Genomic DNA, 18,085 nt, shown 5'->3' with positions numbered 1-18,085 from the left:
TTCCTAAAATGAAAAAACAAGGATGATCCTGTTGAAATGATCAAATACTTTGTGTTGTGTTATAGATAATGAAAGTCAATACATCAAAACTAAAATTACCCCCCAAGTCAATAATATTAAGCTTTTTCTTTAAAAAAATACCAGCTACCCTCATTAAATGAGTCTGCCGCTAAGGCCTTTGATTCACACATTACTAGAGCAGATAAAAGCTTCTATCACTTAACTTCCAAACTATAAAGCCTCTGAGCCTGATTCTATAAAACTTAACAGTCCAGTCTGGCTCCTTTACTTCTCAGAATATTTCAACTATGCCAAGGAAAAGTCAGAGCTTTCCTATTCGCTTTGTTATGCAAATATTAGTTTAACACATACCTCCTATAGTTTAATCCCACTTCTTCAGATGTACTTTGGTTTACAGACTCTCAAAATAAAGACATTTAGTCTTAAAAGAGTGATAAAGTTGCTCTTGTTCACCATCTCTCTGAAACTTATCAGGTTTCTTGCCTGTCAGATTAGATCATAAATCAATATAGCACCAGTTCCAATTCTTAACACAGAGCATGAGCTATCTCTTTTTGCAGATGATGTTGCGCTATTTATTACTCATCCATTCCACCCCTCCTTCAGCTCACTGAGCTGTTTGGAAGCCTCTGGTTTGAAAATAAATAAGGGAAAACCTTCACGACAGAATAGAAAAGAATACAGACACAATAAAAGACCTGCATTCAAATGGCAATCTGGTCTCCTTTTAACGCCTCCAGCAGAATGTAGAGCTGTAAAACCTGTTATGTTGGAATAATTTTGTCAGATACTGCAATGAGTCGTGTTTTGGTTTGTTCCCTTATATCTGGAGAATATACAGTAAATTGCAGCTATCTTGGTTGCATCATAATGCATCATACCATCATACCATCAAATATGGAACTACTATCTGTCAAATATATTCACACACCAAATACCCAAGCATTACTTCAATCTGGCTTTCAGATCCCATACTTTCCATCATGATTTTATATGTAGACACTTAAACAAGTAATGAACAGAGTTGAACAGGAACTGCCTGCTATTTTTCTGGAACAGGAAACAGGCCTGAAACCCTTCTGGTCACTTATATTTGATTACCTGTCAAACAAAAGCATTACTCCAGACCACATGGTGGCAACGTTTGGTCTAATCTCTAAACTAGATGTAAGGAGTAATGAGAATTTACATTTTTTCTTCGTACCCTTTTGGCCAAGCATTTAGTTCTGTAGAAAACCAAGCTGCAATTTTCATAAATGGAACAGAGAGTTGGCAAATATGCTTCACACTCTTAATACTTTGAAATACACTTGCCAATAAGAAGAGTATTTTTTATAGGCAACTTGTTCTTGACAGATGGAGGCAAACTACAGGACCTCTGCACAATACACCTGAGAAGTGTCCACTGCTGCTCTCTGGCCTCTACATTTTCTTGTATCCTGACAATTTGTCATTTATCAGATTTCAATGTGTCCCAGTCTGGACCGGAGAGTTTACTGCGTTTTAAGAGAAGAGATGTTCAGGTATCCATAAAAAATGTCAATGGCAAGAATTGCATGCTCCAATATCCATGATGAAACCTTTTAAAACAATGTTACCTGTTATCGTGAGTGTTTTGTTTTACTTCTTTGTCTATAAATGTTTGCATATATAGAAACTATAAAAAGAGAGCTCTGGTTTCCACAGCTTGTTCAGACAGTGTTGATGATGAGTGCAATCTTGTTTTTTGTCTTGCACAAAGAGAGAGAGTTAAAAAAAGATTTATTTCAGAGAGTAATTGCTACATAATGAACCTTCTAATGGTTTGAACGTTTTAAAGTTACTGCTTGACAAATTACAAACTAATGTTTTTCTGGCAGAAGAAAGGCAGTAGGAATGAAAATACCAAGTTAAGAATAACAGCCAGGAGATAAATATAGTCTGATGTGAATAGTGTCTGGCACTCTAGCTGCGCTGCGTGTCATGTCCTGTTGTCCTTGAACTGTGTGTATCAGTATGTGCTGCTGTCACTGTGCTTCTGCAGCACTGTCAGCAAGACAAATTCCCAATGCCTTTTAAAAACAGAACAATTTAATTCACTATCATGCTGATTTTGAAACGAGGCAGAGAACTTACTGTGGTAAAGAATAATAGAGGACACAGGGGCAGCACGGAGCATTAGCAGAGTAACATATTTATCCTGCCTCCACTAACCACACACACAAGCAGAAACAAATGCATGCACCAGCCGCCCGCTCATCCCTCATCTGCCCGGTGCAGATCCTTGACCAGGGCGCTTGTTTGAAAAACCAGAGGTCAAACCGTAAAGCAATTACGCTGGCAACTCATCAACCAAGGGCTGACAGCAATACAATTACCTCCAGGCTGCTGCAGACAAGTGCGTAGAGAGAGAGAGGGCTATGTTTAACTCTGGATGTTAACAATGCTCGCTGTATAATTGCACCCTGCCGAGTGCACTTTAATTCTGTGTCGAACAGGTAGACAGCAGCGCTGAGGGGGAGAGCAACAGAGAGACGCAAAGAGGGAGGGGTCTATTAGGTGTTACCTAAGGCCTTGGAATCAAGCCACCTCACCGGGAAGAAGATGGAGAGCGATATGGAAACGGTGTCAGGAGAGAAGAGAACTCAGAGTGATCTCCCAGCAGTCAAGGCTGGCAATACAGCTGCCTGACAACTCACTCCTGAGGGATGTAAATAATTACTGAAGATGAGAGGAAGGGAGAGGGATGAAGGCTACTAGCATGTCTCATGCACCCTGACACCATTTACTGTATGCTGAACTTGAAATATGTATAAGTAATGTAGCTCTGCAACATACTCTAATATTTTTCACACAGTTTGAAAAGACTGCTGCACATGTAATCATCAGGGAAGATTTTTAAAGGAATATAGGCATTTCATGTTCATGCCTCCATTCTGCTCGTGTGATGTCATCCAGGTGTCTGTGAGCCTAACCCACCACAGGAGCAGTATGGAGGCATGTTATATTTTCTATCAGGTGTTTTCTTTTACCTTTTAAATAGTGGTCACCAATTACTTCAATTGTATTGGATTTGGCAGAAACTTTGTTCTACATTTATCTAACTCTAACCTTCTTTTACGTCTATGTCCTTGTGTTGTAAATCACCGTTCTGTTATGTTTGATCTACATTCATTTTCTTAGCTTCCATTTACATTCTCTATTTCTTCCTCTCTTAAAGTTATTGAAATGATTTTGCTGCGCCAATAACCCAATTCCCCAACAGGGATCATTAAAGTTTTATCTTAATCTATGTGAAAAACTCTCCCTGAACTGTGGAGTAGAAAGTGAAGGGAATTTCTTTAAATGTATAAAAGTTCCAATTACAGAGAAATCTTGCAGTTACAAATAAGAAAAAGAGACTTGTTCTTTTAATGTGATTCTTGGCTGTAGGTTTTTTTCCCCCTGATTTGGACAGAGTCTGGGTACTTTTGTCATTAATGGGTTTCAGAAAGGAATATTTGTGTCTTAAACTTGAACCTCTTATGTAGCAAAAGAAAATGTGAACTTGTATAAATGGTATATTACACTTTACACGATGCCCCTTGTGTGAACCCAAACAGCTTCAAGAGGAGGCTTGATCCAAATGCAAAACCTCAGCCCAGAGCTCAGCATTCACATCGGAGATATAAACAACGCTGCAGAAAGATAACATTGTAAGCAGACTGATTAATGAGAAAGCAGATGGGAGGAGGCTGCGTGGTGGAGGAAGTAATCAGCGCAAGTCAGCAGCAGCAAGTAGCAGGCAAGAAGCACGGTGAGTGAGTTTGTCTGAAAAACAAGTGTTTCGGCTCCGGAACAGTTGAACCCCCGTCCATACTAACAGGCCTGAACACATATCACATGACCACTCACGTACACTGGGCGAGCAATGCTATTATATTATACCTAGTCTCCTTTTCATTTAAACAGTTGCTTCATTGCAAAAAGGAGAACATAACTGCACAACAGCTGTTAGTGAAGACAACAGGGGCAGCAACACTTGTAAATGATTATACATGTTGCGTGCAACACTGGGTCATAGTAGCTTGATGAATCAGTAAATGGTTGTTTGTGTCTACTTAATAGTTTCCAAACATCTCCATTTTGTCCAGACTAAAATGCAGCTAAAACAGGGTAGGTGGCGTTTCCCAACCTTTTGCAGCTCCAAGTGGATGCCAGGCAGAGTGGATGGATTTTCACACCAAAGCATAGTTGTACGGTTGTAGCCTTAACCCTACACTGAGTGTGGACCCTGCTCCTCCATAAGCTGCCTCCCTGCAGGAGCCAGCCTGTCACTCATCCGGTGGGGCGTGTAAAAGTACAGCACCGGCAGCCCAGTGTGATGAGTCCAGTGGGTCTGAATGATGTCACATCAGCTGCTATGGTGTCAGAGCAGCGGTGCACGGCCGAGGTGCTGGACAGGTTACCATGGCGCCATGGCGCCGCGGTCTCTGTGCTCTCAGGTGAGGTGAAACACGACTGAGGCAGGTAATGTGTCTCTGAGCTAAGGCAACGGAGGGAAGGCTGCGTCAGAGATACGTCTCTTCACTTGGTTCGGAGGTGGAAGCAGATGAAGAGATGTAACAGGTGAGGTGTACAAGCTGTTTGGGACCCATGGGTGAAGAAAAGAAACTTGGCTGTTTGATTTCTTTTTACTTCAGAAGTTGTTCTGCACCCTGCTTTAGATGCCAGGTGTACGCTCTTATGAGTGTGTGCAAGTGAGCGTATTCGTGGTACATGTATATCTACGTCAGGCCTGCTTCCACTCAATGTGAACAAACAGCAGCAGTGGCTGTGCGCCTCTCGTATCCCTAGCTTCCCTGTAATGAGGAGTGATCCATTCACCTCCTGTGGAGGAAGGACATGTTTATACAGCTCCTGCTCACAGGCAGCGAGAAGAGAAAAACAGATTACAGAACCACTCTGGTCAAATGTCAACACAACACAGCACAAGTAGTAAAGACAGACATCAAACGCTGCAGCAGGAGTGTGAACAGACGGCTAACGCTTAGTGAATCAGCTAAAAACAAACAAACCTTTTGAGTACAAATAGAGGAATTTCCTCTGCGCTGACCCTTGCTCAGTACCCGTAGAGGATCTAGTTTTTCCACCCTGCGGTGCTTTAAAATGGGGAGCTGAGTCAAGCTGCTGCTACAGGATCAGCTTCAACACAGAAAGCAGAGCCGTGCGGCAGCTCTCGCTGAGAACAGCCCCACAACTTGGTAGAAATGAAGCAGCTGCCAACTCGCCTGGCAGCCCTGCGAAGCCCTGTGTGACAGAGGAGCAGGATTGTTGCAGGGGCATCAATTCATTACAGGAGCACCCCCTACGCTGTGAAAATTAAGAGTGGAATCAGAGCGGATGGCTAACTGTGATTCATCTTGCTGTGTTTTTCTATTGGGCACAACTGCTCGCAGGATGAAATAATCACAGTGAATAGGCACTCCTGCACAGCGGGGCACCTGGGAATCTGGATGCTGGAGGCAAGGAACGGTAATTGGCAAACGCACGCAGGAAGGGAGATCTGGCCCACCTGCTGTGTAACTTGGGTCACTCTGTCTGGCCGTCAATAAGCACATATATCCACGGTAGTTGCCCTCAGTCAATGCAGGATCTAAAGGCCACACACCTATTGCTGCGAGTGAAAGTTCCTCCAAGAGATCCTGCTGAGCGCTGAGAGGGGGGAGCAGAGCGAGGGATGAAAGACAGGGAAAGGAAGGAGGAGTATGTGAAGACAAAACAGAGGTATGCCTGAGTCAGTCCAGCCAAAGGTGGAGTGTCTAGGTGGATGCCAGATCGCAGACAAACTAGGCACAGTGACAGATCTATTCCCCCCGCTGCCTCCAGACAGCTGTCACTGCAGATAAACACAATGGGCTCCTCTCTCCAACAACAACACGCTGTAATCTGGAATTGACAGCTGATTCTGCCTCACAACTCTGACGGAGCTGAGGGAAAGACAGTGTGAGTCAATTAACTGGATGAGATGAATTTCCTTTTAGAATGTGGGATGAGTAGAAGGGGAGAAAATTGTTTACAGCAACAGGAACTCAGGTGAGGAGAGAAAAAAATTACTTTTAAAGTGCTGTGTTACAAAGGCAGACTTTAGTCTTAAATGCTTGATTTGCTAATCTAACTGGGATCAAATGCAAGCATGTGGGTTTTCCCAAAATCCAGAAAATACAAAGATCCACTCCCTCATCTGCAGCTCATGTATTTTGTATGTATTCTCTGATCTGGCTCTGCTCCCAGTCCCAGCAGGTTCTGAACGAGGTGGCCTACACCCAGCAACTCCTTCACCACCGAGGTGTGACACCCATCCAGTGACACATTCCCTCCAACGACGCCGTCTGCCAGGAGTTTAATGCTTTGTGTGAAAACGCTGCCCGCGCAATCACTTTATATGGAGCAAAATGCGTCGTTAGCCTCCAGAGCGCTGGCGCTGCCAGGTTTCTCTTCAGTCTTTCCACGGGGTATTACGCACAGAGCAGTGGATCAGCCGGCTGTGTGCTAGTTGTGACTGTGTGTTTACGTTTTCACTGGGAAAGCTGGCAGCAGCTGTGTGTCTGGGCATGCCAGTACAAGCGCAGGCCTCAGCTGACCCGGGTTTGTGTCTCTTTGCACAAAAAAACTTTTCACAGCCTCTATTAAAAAAGGAATATCACAAACACATTTAAGCTCAAAGACTATCAAATAAAGTGAAACATATATCTTCACTGACTCTCTGCGGGAACCACTCTTACCCTCATACATCCATTCTCTCCCAGCCTGTCTTGGCCTAGTTAATGACACCAGGGCACAGACTTTTAAGAGCTCCATTCCCTTTATGTCCAGAAACTTAATATTCAAACTGTCTTATAAAAACCAGTGCTGCCAATCCTGAACCCATTTTTCAGCCAAATAGCACCTCATTTTATCCCTATTACATTCTGCAGGAATGATGTAACCCCCCCGCCTCCCACCCCCGTGGTCCCTCTCACAGTCCAGAAAGTCAACCATTCCTTACAATCTTCTGCTCTTATCGTAAATACATGGATACTTGACCCATGTCAAGCCTATTGCTGGAGATTCAGCCCACAAATCAATGCTGCGCAGATTAAACCAAAGCTCTCATGCATCATTACTGAATCTTTCCATATGTAGCAGCTTTCTTTGCAGACCTGGGTCAAATCACTGGAGAGGTAGTTTTCGACTGCTGAGAGTAGATGGGCAGGTATGTCCAGCTACAGTGCAGGAACTGCAATAGATTATTAACATGTGGTCATTTGCCTATTATAACACAACTGGCGTATTAAGGTTATGTTTTAATATGAGTAATTTACAAATACCATCACAGTTTATCAACCTGTTTGTAGGCTGTCTGACATATGAGTTCTTCCTCACCTCATTTCTTCAGAAGACAGGAGACACTTTCTATTCAATTTCCAGAAATTAATTTTCTCTGTGGCAACAATACACATTGTATTATCCATCAGAACACTAAATCTGAAAGTCACTCTGTAAACTCACTTAATCTTAGCAACATTACCAACTCATCATGCAACACTCTGCCAGGAATGTAACATATTCACTCCTTTCAAAGAGGCCCTCCGCCAGGAATAATGTGTATAAATATCTATATGAATGCAGCTTGTTCAAATGCAGTTTCCAGAAAAAATACTCTCATACATGGGCAATCACGGTTCAGTCTGTGATTTGTCCTTCTGACAGCACCATGAATCTACCTCTGTATATGAAAGTTGCTTTATATATGTTATTGCCCTGCTTTAACATCTATTGTATTGTTTTTTATGTGTGCTATTGTTCCACAGTATACAGATACCACAGATAATAAAAGCTAATAAAAGGGACTTTTGGTCCCCACTGTAAGTTAATGTTAATTTATTTTAGACTGAGGAGACAATAAAGGGCAGTTTGTCTTTACAGTGTTAGATAACTAACAAACGTGTCTATATGCAAAAGCAATGTTCACACAATTGTTCATAACAATGTGAATTACACCAGCTATGAATAATTGATTTTTAAGTAATTATTCCTGGTAGCAGTAATGATCATAATCATGGTATGTAGATTTGTGTGAAGATTTTTTCCATTTCTAGATATGCTCAGTAGAGCTCAGAGGTGTATTGAGTCCTATTAAACACTGTTCAATAACTGATAGCTGGATGAAAGTATAAAGATTACAGTAATATAGTTCACAGTAACTCAAACATAGGTAGAGGTCTGGTTACTACCAAAATAGTATCAGTATTGAGATATATAAGTATCGCATTAGTCATAATTTTTGTATCATGACTAGTATATCCAATCTTTCTCACAGAGCATATAAATGTCAATGTCAAATTTGAAATTTAATTTTGTCATGATTCATGTGACCCTGTTTAAACCCCCAGCAGCTGACAGCAAACACAGATAATATTAAGATGCAATCTGAGGCAGCACTGTTCTTAAGAGTTGTAGATGTATTACCGGAAAATGTGCAAGAGAAGCTTTACACCAGATTTATACTGTGAGCAAAGATTTATCAGCTACTGAAGATGTCAGGATCCACAACCGCTCTGTAAGGAAGGCAGAGGATCCCTAAAGTGAAAAGAGCAGACATGTAATATTGATCGCACATTGCCGACTCAAAATGTGTGAATGGCCGACCTTTCCAAAAGTTAATGGCAAAAACACAAAATCTCTCTTCAGCACAGCTTTATCCTGCTGATAGTTCAGAGCTCACACAAATTACCGTCTCAGCAAGTTATTCCTCTTTGTTTACAAAAGAATAATGACGATAATGATCACATTTGTCCCGATGGTGTATCCCCCCGCTCACCAATCCCCCAAACAAAAACAACTTAACCTTCCCATCCTCTTTTCATGGATCGGAAGCAGTTGTGACACTCTGACATTTACCTCAAGTCAAAACGCTGCAGCTTTCTGACCGTCCTTTCAGCAAACGCTCCTCTATCCTCCAGACTCACTCGCTTTAAATGTTACCCTCGTTTTCAGGAGGAGGTCATACACACAGTGTCTTTTTATCATGTCCTCTGAGCGTTGTTGTGCAGTGAAAATGCCTCACTTAGAGCGTGGAGTCTCTGGGAGCCTCGTTAAACTCAACAGGCATCATGCGAGACAAGATTGTATTTGGACTGGACAAAAAAATGCAGTTGTAAGCACACGAGTAGCTGATGTTATGAGACGCACAGTATATATCGCCTTTATAAAACGTCAGACACTCTTTTCCAGCTAAATATCCAAAAAGATTGCAGGAATCCCTACAATAGGAATAATATTCTCAACAGTGCCCAATGCAAATCAACTTGCTTCAAATGTTTTCTACAGATCTTCTACAGAATTCTGTCTGATAACAAGATATATATATATATATATATTTTTTTTTATGAACCTCCAACGATCCCAATATTAATTCTATATATTTTTCATCAAGATCCATTAATTATTTCTCAGGAAATTTATGTAAGTCTAAAACAAAGCCCCATCTCGCAATGTTGCAGAAAGTGATACAACAAATTCCTAGATCTGCAGCAAAATTGAATTGTTTCTACCCTGATACATATAGTTCATGGAACTCTGTTCAGTTATTTTTATGTAATCTTGGTCACAATCAAACAAACAAACAATCAATCAAACAAACACACAAATGGACTGGGGTGAAAATATAATCTCTGTTGCAGAGGTTAGGAATTATTTTTGTAGTGTACAGTTTATCTATAACCTGTAAATATTCAAAAATAAATGTGTTCTGAAATCATGTGATTTCAGTAAAATCACCAGAGCTGTGTTCCTTTCAGGTGTTCATGTCATGCAGCTGAGTTAAAACCCAGGAGCAGGCACATGCTTTGGCTGACTGCTATAGACACATAATGAGGCCTGATCCAGGAAGAGAATCGACAGTGATGTGACAGCAGGAGTGAAAGGTCAAGGCGACCTCTGACTGAGTCGAACGTGCACGTGGAGATGTTTGTGTTTGAGCGTTGGGGGGCGTGTGTGTACACGTCATCTAACACTATGCTACGTTTATTGTCATTTGTCAACCAGTCGAAAAAAAGGTGATTACTATTACGAAACATTGACTCATTACAATACGGAGACAAATGGCTCGTCTGTCCTGCCTGAATCATTGACAGTGTAATGACAGATTATTTGACCCCCCGGCATTAAGTGGTCCACATTCATCATACAGTACAGAGTGAGTCCATGTATTCATGACACCAGCTCTGTGTTATTTTACGAACAAATCAAATGGATGGTGATGTCTCGATTAGTGAAAGTAACCATAATGGGAGAGTACGCAAGATGACCTTTGAGAAACACTTACTGGAAGCCAAACAGAAGTGAACTGGGCCGCCACTTATAATTTTTTAATCTCCACATGTCAGGATGGTCTAGCATTATGAATGATAAAGGAACTACGTTCAAGAGCAGGATCATATGTCATGTAGAGTAATTAAATGGCACTCAAGACAGAAAAATATCCAGGCGTATCCATGCCCGTAGCTGCTACTGTGACCGACAACCTTTTTAAACTCTGTCCTTATAGACCTGCCGTCACACCCCATGAATTTGCTGCTCGTCTGAAACACCGTGGTCATTTTTCGAGTGCAAATGACTGCTGCTCTCAAGAGCCGAGGATGCCATTTGGATTTGGAGTTCAATTCAATAACATGGTTTATAAAAATACGCTCATGGAGCTCGCCATGTTTTGGGCTCCAATAAAAATATGGCAGGAATGCAGGAGCACGGTGCTGTTGTTTGGCTGTGTGGAATGTGTACATGTGTGAGTCTGTGTTTGTGCATTTACAACTGCATAAACTAAGCTTTGTGTGTGATACAAACATGTCAGCTTTCCTGTCTGCCTTCATCTCCATCTTGCCCGCCAAGCTGTCAGTCGGTGCATGTGCAGAACGAGCCCCTCTGTGTGGGTTGCAGGCATCTGTCTGTCAATAGCTCTTGTTTTGTCTCTGTATTTTTATGTTTGCCTGTCTGCCAAGCTGCCAGTCGGACGCGTTTGCAGAAAGAAAGAAGCCATCTTTCGCAGTTGAAGGACTCCCCACAGAGAGAACTGAGAAGCCCATCTATCTCAGTGGGTATTTGTGATTGCCAGCGGAGTGATAAGATGCCCCCGGGGCAGCACTCTGTGCTCTGGCAGGCAGGGATCTTACACTGCGCTGATGAGCGCTGTCTAGAAGCTTTATCTGGGACAAAAGAGGCCTTGTTAAAGCTCAACACCAGCGCTTAAACTAGCCGTGAAGAAACAGAGACTGAGGAATTATGGGGGAGCGGGAGGAGAGATGTCTCCGGCTGAATATAATTACCTAGTTCAAACAACGCTGAATATGGTAAGTAGTACTTATCTCCATGACCTTCCAAGTCTGTGCATTCCACTGTCATGGAAACGTAATAGAGAGAAAACTAGGTGATTGTGCTTCTCTATGTGGCAGTGTACTTCATCTGTAATCTACAGTAGCTGATAGATGAAGTGCAGTCCAGACACAGTCAAAACAGTGTCAACTTAACGCCACTAAAAAAACAGCATGTCACACAGTCTCTTTAAAGAACGCAGCGTGAGAAGTCAAAAAAAAAAGGCCAAGGTACGTGCCGCTGCCTGAGCGAGTCTCATCAGCAGAGAGGCTCGGTTCAGCGCCGGGTCAAATGTCGATTAGCTGACAGGAGCCGAGCGCCAAACAAATACGTTTCTGTCAGAGAAAAGTACAGAAAGTGAAAATTGGCATATTATCTACTCATCCTCAGTCAAAACACTGAAGTGTGTGTTGGGGAATCTAACACACGGAGGATCTGTAGACGTTTGTGTCAGCAGTCATCAAAGCGCCTTAGATGAGAGGAAGTATTTAGCTCTCTACACTATCTCAACCTTGACACTGCCAGTGCAGTCTGCAGTTACAGTAAAGTGCTGTCTTGTTATTGTGCACAAAACCTCTGTGTATATATCACAGAATCTACTTAACGCAAAGTTTCCTCTGCAGTTCTGAATGAGATCCAAAGATTTATGTGGCACCAAATCACGTCAAACGCTATTTAATTGAAATGATGTGTCATCTCTGCTAGAGTACTAGAAACAGCCTGAACGTCGGCCAAGACACTCACATATTTGGCAATCGACAGTATAGAATGAAGCCATAAAAACAACAGCTGTCCAACACAAACACTTTAAAATACTGTGTGTGAGATTTACACAACCCATCAGCAACAGTAGAATTCCTTCAGATTTATACAGTGATATGCCATAAGTGGTGTGTGTGTGTGTGTGTGTGTGTGTGATCTCTATGACTCCTTTCAGTTTAAAGCAAACAAAATCTCAAGTCACTGCTATTTTGGGGGAATTTCTGTGAATGAAGTTTCACTTTCAGTTTAGGTACATTTCTTTTTTTTTGTACTAGTCACGCAGAAGCTTCTCTGAACTTGTTATTCTACTTTTTTTTGTGCCATTTGAATCAACCAATCATGTTTATTTAAATCACCTCGTCACAATTTTCTGATTTCTGAATTGCTGGTTAACATATGGCAGTCAAGTCAGCCAGTGACGGACTGGTACACTGACCACTCATGTCAATTGGACCAAATTAAATAATTGGTCATGTTTATTAGAGTCCTGCGAGGGCCATAGACGTTGTTTATTTTTGTCAGACTACTTTATCTATCAATGGCTACCAAGACGCAGAGAGAATTTCAACAAATAAGACTAGAATTCTTTCAGCAACAATTCACCAGCTCTACTTTTAGGCATCATTTTCGATTGATTTTTTAAAACTCTGCAGTCCACCTATGAATTCATGTTTTCATGTATTTTTTGAAACATGACTTTTAAACTGGATGCTTTTCACACATACCTGCACATTCATCTTGAATAGACGTTCAATGAAGAGGAAGCAGTCAAAGGGATTGAGTCAAGCTGTGTGAGAGACTGATTTAGAAAACATCATGTATTACATGACATAAAAGCCTTTGCTCTGTTGAGCTAGTAAAGAAACAGAATCCTTTTACTGTAATGTCTGTAGCATGACAGTCTGATGGCAATGTGAGGGGCTGTGCATGACATGGTATCTTGTGGGCCTCTCACATACACACATTCTGCTTAGAACATACTGTACGTCCTCTCTCTGCGGAACAGCCCCTTTATAAAACACTGAGTTATAGGGTTTCAATATCATTATCAGTGTTTGATGAGTTATAGATACTAGAGTCTGTTGCTGTACATTGTGTAACTGTGTGTGTGTGTGTGTGTGTGTGTGTGTCGGCAGGTTAATGAGCTCAGTAATAGAACTGCAGACTGCCATTCAGCCCTTATTATTCAGAGACTGCTGTTTGTCCACACAACTCAAAACTGGAAATCACAGGTACTCTAAATTCTGACAGGCAGCCAAAACAAGAAAAGCCTCTCCAAACCCCCTGGTGACAGTGAAGGATCATGGGTCAGAGGATCTACTGTATGTTGTATAACCATATATCCGAGCCTAAATGGCTCCACATGGCTGGAGAACATGAGTAAATTCCCCTCTTATACTGACAGCACAGAAAGCACACAGTGTTGAGCACTAAAAGCGAACGGCAGGGCTATCATGGAAACAAGCCGCGTTGCATCAGCGTCACGGCCGACTCATTCAGCGCAGACTATCATCAATTTTTACCGCTGATTACATCATTGAAGTTGGGGAGATTACACTCTTGTTTATGCTTCCATCGCAGCACTACAAATGAGAGGCTTGCAAGCATCCAGCTGTGTACCTAATAATGCAGTCTGTTTAGCACGCTCATCTCCTCCATCAGCAAGCCTCTTACATGTTTCAACAGCTAACACCGCCAGGCTGGCAGTTTACATCGGCCACATAATAGAGGAAGTGGAGCCAATATGTTAACTGATAGGTTCAGACACTGGCGGCGTGTGAAATGCTTGGCACAGCAAACAAGCCTTAAGAGTTTTTCTCCTTTCAGGTTGAGGTGCATTGTGGTTCTTTTTCTTTGTGTTGATACCAAGCGGAGTGCTTTGCCATGACAGCAGATCATACAGACGGAGTGGAGGCAGCATAATCGGCGCAAAAGGCTGTGTAACTAAAAAGATTGTCTACAGGAAACACAATGGGCCTGTGGTACCCGAGAGTACATTAGCTGAAAATAGGCCACAGGCATTTTAGTCCATAAAAGAAGATGAGAAATGAAATTCATCCTGCAGCAAGGCAATAAGGCAGCTTTTAATGACAACAAAAGAATATCAACAAAGCACACAGTTCAGAGAGTGCTCTAATCAGCATCACGTCGACATTGTTCAGATCATACGAGACCATTGAGATGCTGCGTTTGACACAACTTAAAAAGAGCAGGATTTTGGCACAAGTATAATTTAATTACAGTGCTGCTAGCACACAGCTGGTGTAACAGCTCACAGGCTTGGCAAAAACAGAAACAAGCTTAATGTGATTAATTGCTGCTTTTCCTATTTCTATATGCGAACTGTCACTCTAGGATCATGAAGGGAAATTAGGTTAATGGTAGAGTGACATACCTCATATAGCTTTGTTCCTCTATTCATGGCTCCAGAGATGTTATTAGGAACTGGATAAGCACTTCGCACAGGAGTGAGACAATTTGCCTCATAAAAGAACATACAAGTAAGAGCTTAAATGTCGATTACAGATTGACACATGTACGGCCTCCTAATTGCTCACTTCAGATAATCATCACTTCGTACTTTTTTTCAGTCCCAAACGTAATCCTGATATAAATTCGAGGGATAGTTGTCATGAAATGTCAATAGCTAATTGCTAAACACCAACTTTTTATAGTGCAATTTTATTAAAATGTAAACAAATATAGGCTAAAAACAAGCCCACAGCCAACTGACTGACTCCATGGCAACATTAACCTTCCTCTTTGCATCCCCAGCTGTAGCTAGGTGACACATTCTGTAGTGTAAACCCTGCGATGAGAAAAGGAATGGATAGTATTTATTTGGCACTTGTATAATCTCATCCATCACTTTACAGTAAAAGGCACATCCAGTAATGCTTCTATATGCAGCACTTTTCCTTTTTTCTGATTCATTTCTTTACTGAAGGTTTTTCTATGGCAACATATAAAAAAAGGTAGTATAATTGTATTACTCCTCTTTTTCTAAACTCCAATGTCCACATCTCCCCCAACCCACATTTTTCTATTACACACCATTCATACATTTCCATTGGTAAGTTGTCGACCTGCTCTTTCCTCTAAGCCACAGCCGCCCAATAGAAGTAATGCAAACAGCAACAATTATCAAAATCCATCAAAATTGTCTTTTCCATTTTACACTGTGAACAATTCTTTGACATCATTATAGTTCACATGCCACATTAACATCATGAAACGATATATTACTGACGTCCTTAATCGAACCTCTAAGAACAAGACGGGCTAGCTCTAGCGATTTGACTAGGAGACAGTGATGTGTTTGGATTTATGTGGCACCTTCCCAGTAAAGGGCCAAGAGTCAAACAAAGTGGTCCGCATCCTGAATGTGCAGCTCATGTCTTTATACAAATCCTCCCTTTGAAGATTTGCTGTAGCTCAGCCGCTGAACACGCCTGAGCTCGGCAGCCTGAGCGGAGGCACACAACAGTTTTACATTTCGCTGGATCCCTGTCAACCCTGTCACTACACCTTACTGTGGCCAGGCTGCTGCTGCTGCTGCTGCAGCTCTGCTTCTCTCATATCATCACTTTTATAATTTCACACCACTGATTTCCATTGCACAGAGCAACACCAGCTTGTTTTCCCCTCTCCGTGTACAGTCAGTCATATAAAATTGATAGAGAACTGATCTCGTGTGTAGGAAAATCACACATGACAGCACAATTAAGACTAAATTGAATCAAACAAGCTGAATGGAATGCTAAGCAGTCAACCCACCAAATGCTGTCTTAAAGCAGCAGTTTTCCACTTTGGGAGATATACCCATTGCTTGCATGCTCTTGTTTTCACACAAGTAGAGCCAGGCTAACCGTTCCCTATACTGTTTCGAGGAGTTATGCTAAGCTAACATCTCCTGGCTCCAGTTTGGCACTGAAAAGACATGAGATGAGTCAATTTAGTCATCCAACTCTTAGCAAGAGGTGGAATAAGGTTAGTTCTGTGAACGTAAACGTATTCAGTAAACATTCACTGTGTATTGAGAAACAATTTACCATCCTATGAAATCAGAATGAATTATTATTGGTGAATTTCTCATTCTGCTTTAGGCCTGTGCTGACTTAACAATAAGCCATTTAAAGACTGTGATGGAGGGGAACACTATAAACTGGATTAGTGTAACTCAGAGCAAGATGCTTTAATCTTTTAACAGTAACTTCTTTTTTTTAACAATTACCATTCAATTGTAAATACAACTCTGCTCCTGAAATCATAGCTGGAAGGCAGAGTGATTCATGAAGCCGTGAAGAGCAGATCAAATGCCCTACAAAACAGCTGCGGCTCATTTGACATGTAGTCTGCCTTCTGTTGGCTGAGTTTCCTGGGCAGACCTTTCAATTCCCCTTTCCCTCGGCAGGCTGGGTAATGAAAGGCCGTGGCGGGCTAAAGGTAGTTGTGGGGTTCATACATTCCTCGTCCTCTCTTCCCACACACTGAAAAGCATGGTGAGCCGGTCCTCATGGGCTTTCTTTTTCTTTCTTTCTTTCTTTCTTTTTTTTCATTCAAAAAGCTCCATGCTCTCAGCAGCCACATTCATCAACAGGAATGTTTGGTTTTCAAACTGAAAGGCCTCCTGCTACAATGGTACGGTTTGGAGCTTCCCTTGTGGTTAAATTAGTTTTTTTTTATATTCAGTGATGTTGATACATGGTAAGCTGCTGCCGGGTTCATAACCCACAGACTCACGGTAAGATGGGTTTAATGGGGGGATTGCAGACAGGATTCTCTGAGATATGTTTGTTGTACGTCATTTAATTATCGAAGCAGGTCTGAATTACTAAAAACACACTAAAGCCTCGCACAGCTGAGAAAGAATCACAGATCAATCACCTCGCAAAGAAAAGAAATCATCTTTGTGTCATATATCGTTATGTTGTTTGTGGGATTTTTTTTACTGTGAAATAACATCCTGTGTGTAGGTGTGATAATGGGAAACAACGCAATCTTTCCATTCATGTTGCAACCAGCAGATTTGCCAAGCAATCTATGTGTTCTCTGTGGCCATCTCACTGTTTGATGTGGGTCATGAGGCTTTCATGAGGCTCCTGCAGCACCGAGAACTGACAGGCGTTCTCTCTATAACAGGCGAACGCCAGGAAATTGGTCTGCATTCGACTTTGAAGGTCTGAGATGTAAATTCAACCAAACAAGCTGCGTGTGATGTGATAGCTCTACTGAAAGTAGACGCTGACAAAGGAGGTTCAAAGAATCCTCTCTCTTAAAGCACACACACTCACCTCTGATTAACAATAAAAGGTTGTCAAAAGATTTGAGGTGAAGCATCTGAGGGTAATCACATCTTGTCCAATTTTAATAATGAAAGTCAAAATGAAGAGAGCGTGCCAGCAATATCTTTTTAGTGAATCTCTATTGAGCGTACATATCTCCCGGCGCCTGGAGCTCTTGGCGTTCTCAGCACGATGAGGAGCCTCAGCTGTAAGACGTTTCAACAAGCTCTGCCTTCCTCTCTCGAAGCAGCCTCAATCAGGAGGCAACAATGGCAGCCGAAAGTCATCCCCACCCCTACAATACTCCTCTTTCAAAGGAGGCTGCCATTAATTGGTGCACAGCACATTCCACCCTGGCAATTACACTCTTGTCTCCAGCACCGCCTGTTTCAAAGAGCCAGGAAGCGGAAGTCCTTCTGGTGCTAAAAGCACAGCAATATCCTGACTATGTCTGGCCTTGACTGGCAAAAGCCTGCAATATTTATCACAGGAGGGAGAGAGAGTGTCGTTCAGTGCCAATGAGACAGTAACTCCTCAGTAGAATGTACTGGAAGAGGGAGCTGGGATAACACGTGGCTGCAGAAATGAATTCCAGCTGATAAAGCCACTGGTGGTGGGTCAACATCTGGGCTACGAAAACGAAACAA

General features: G+C 42.0%; 1 protein-coding gene across 16 annotated transcripts in view; it reads right to left on the bottom strand.

Moving 5' to 3' along the window:
- The window catches only part of fbrsl1 (fibrosin-like 1), a 279,449-nt gene that overhangs the window by 219,105 nt on the left and 42,259 nt on the right, over nt 1–18,085 (bottom strand). The gene's annotated exons all lie outside the window — the stretch shown is intronic.

The sequence above is a fragment of the Paralichthys olivaceus genome, chromosome 4 (assembly GCF_024713975.1).
Source record: "Paralichthys olivaceus isolate ysfri-2021 chromosome 4, ASM2471397v2, whole genome shotgun sequence".
In the NCBI taxonomy this organism is placed as follows: domain Eukaryota; kingdom Metazoa; phylum Chordata; class Actinopteri; order Pleuronectiformes; family Paralichthyidae; genus Paralichthys; species Paralichthys olivaceus.
The sequence above is the reverse complement of the archived record's forward strand: the minus strand, read 5'-3'. Positions and strand labels throughout refer to the sequence as shown.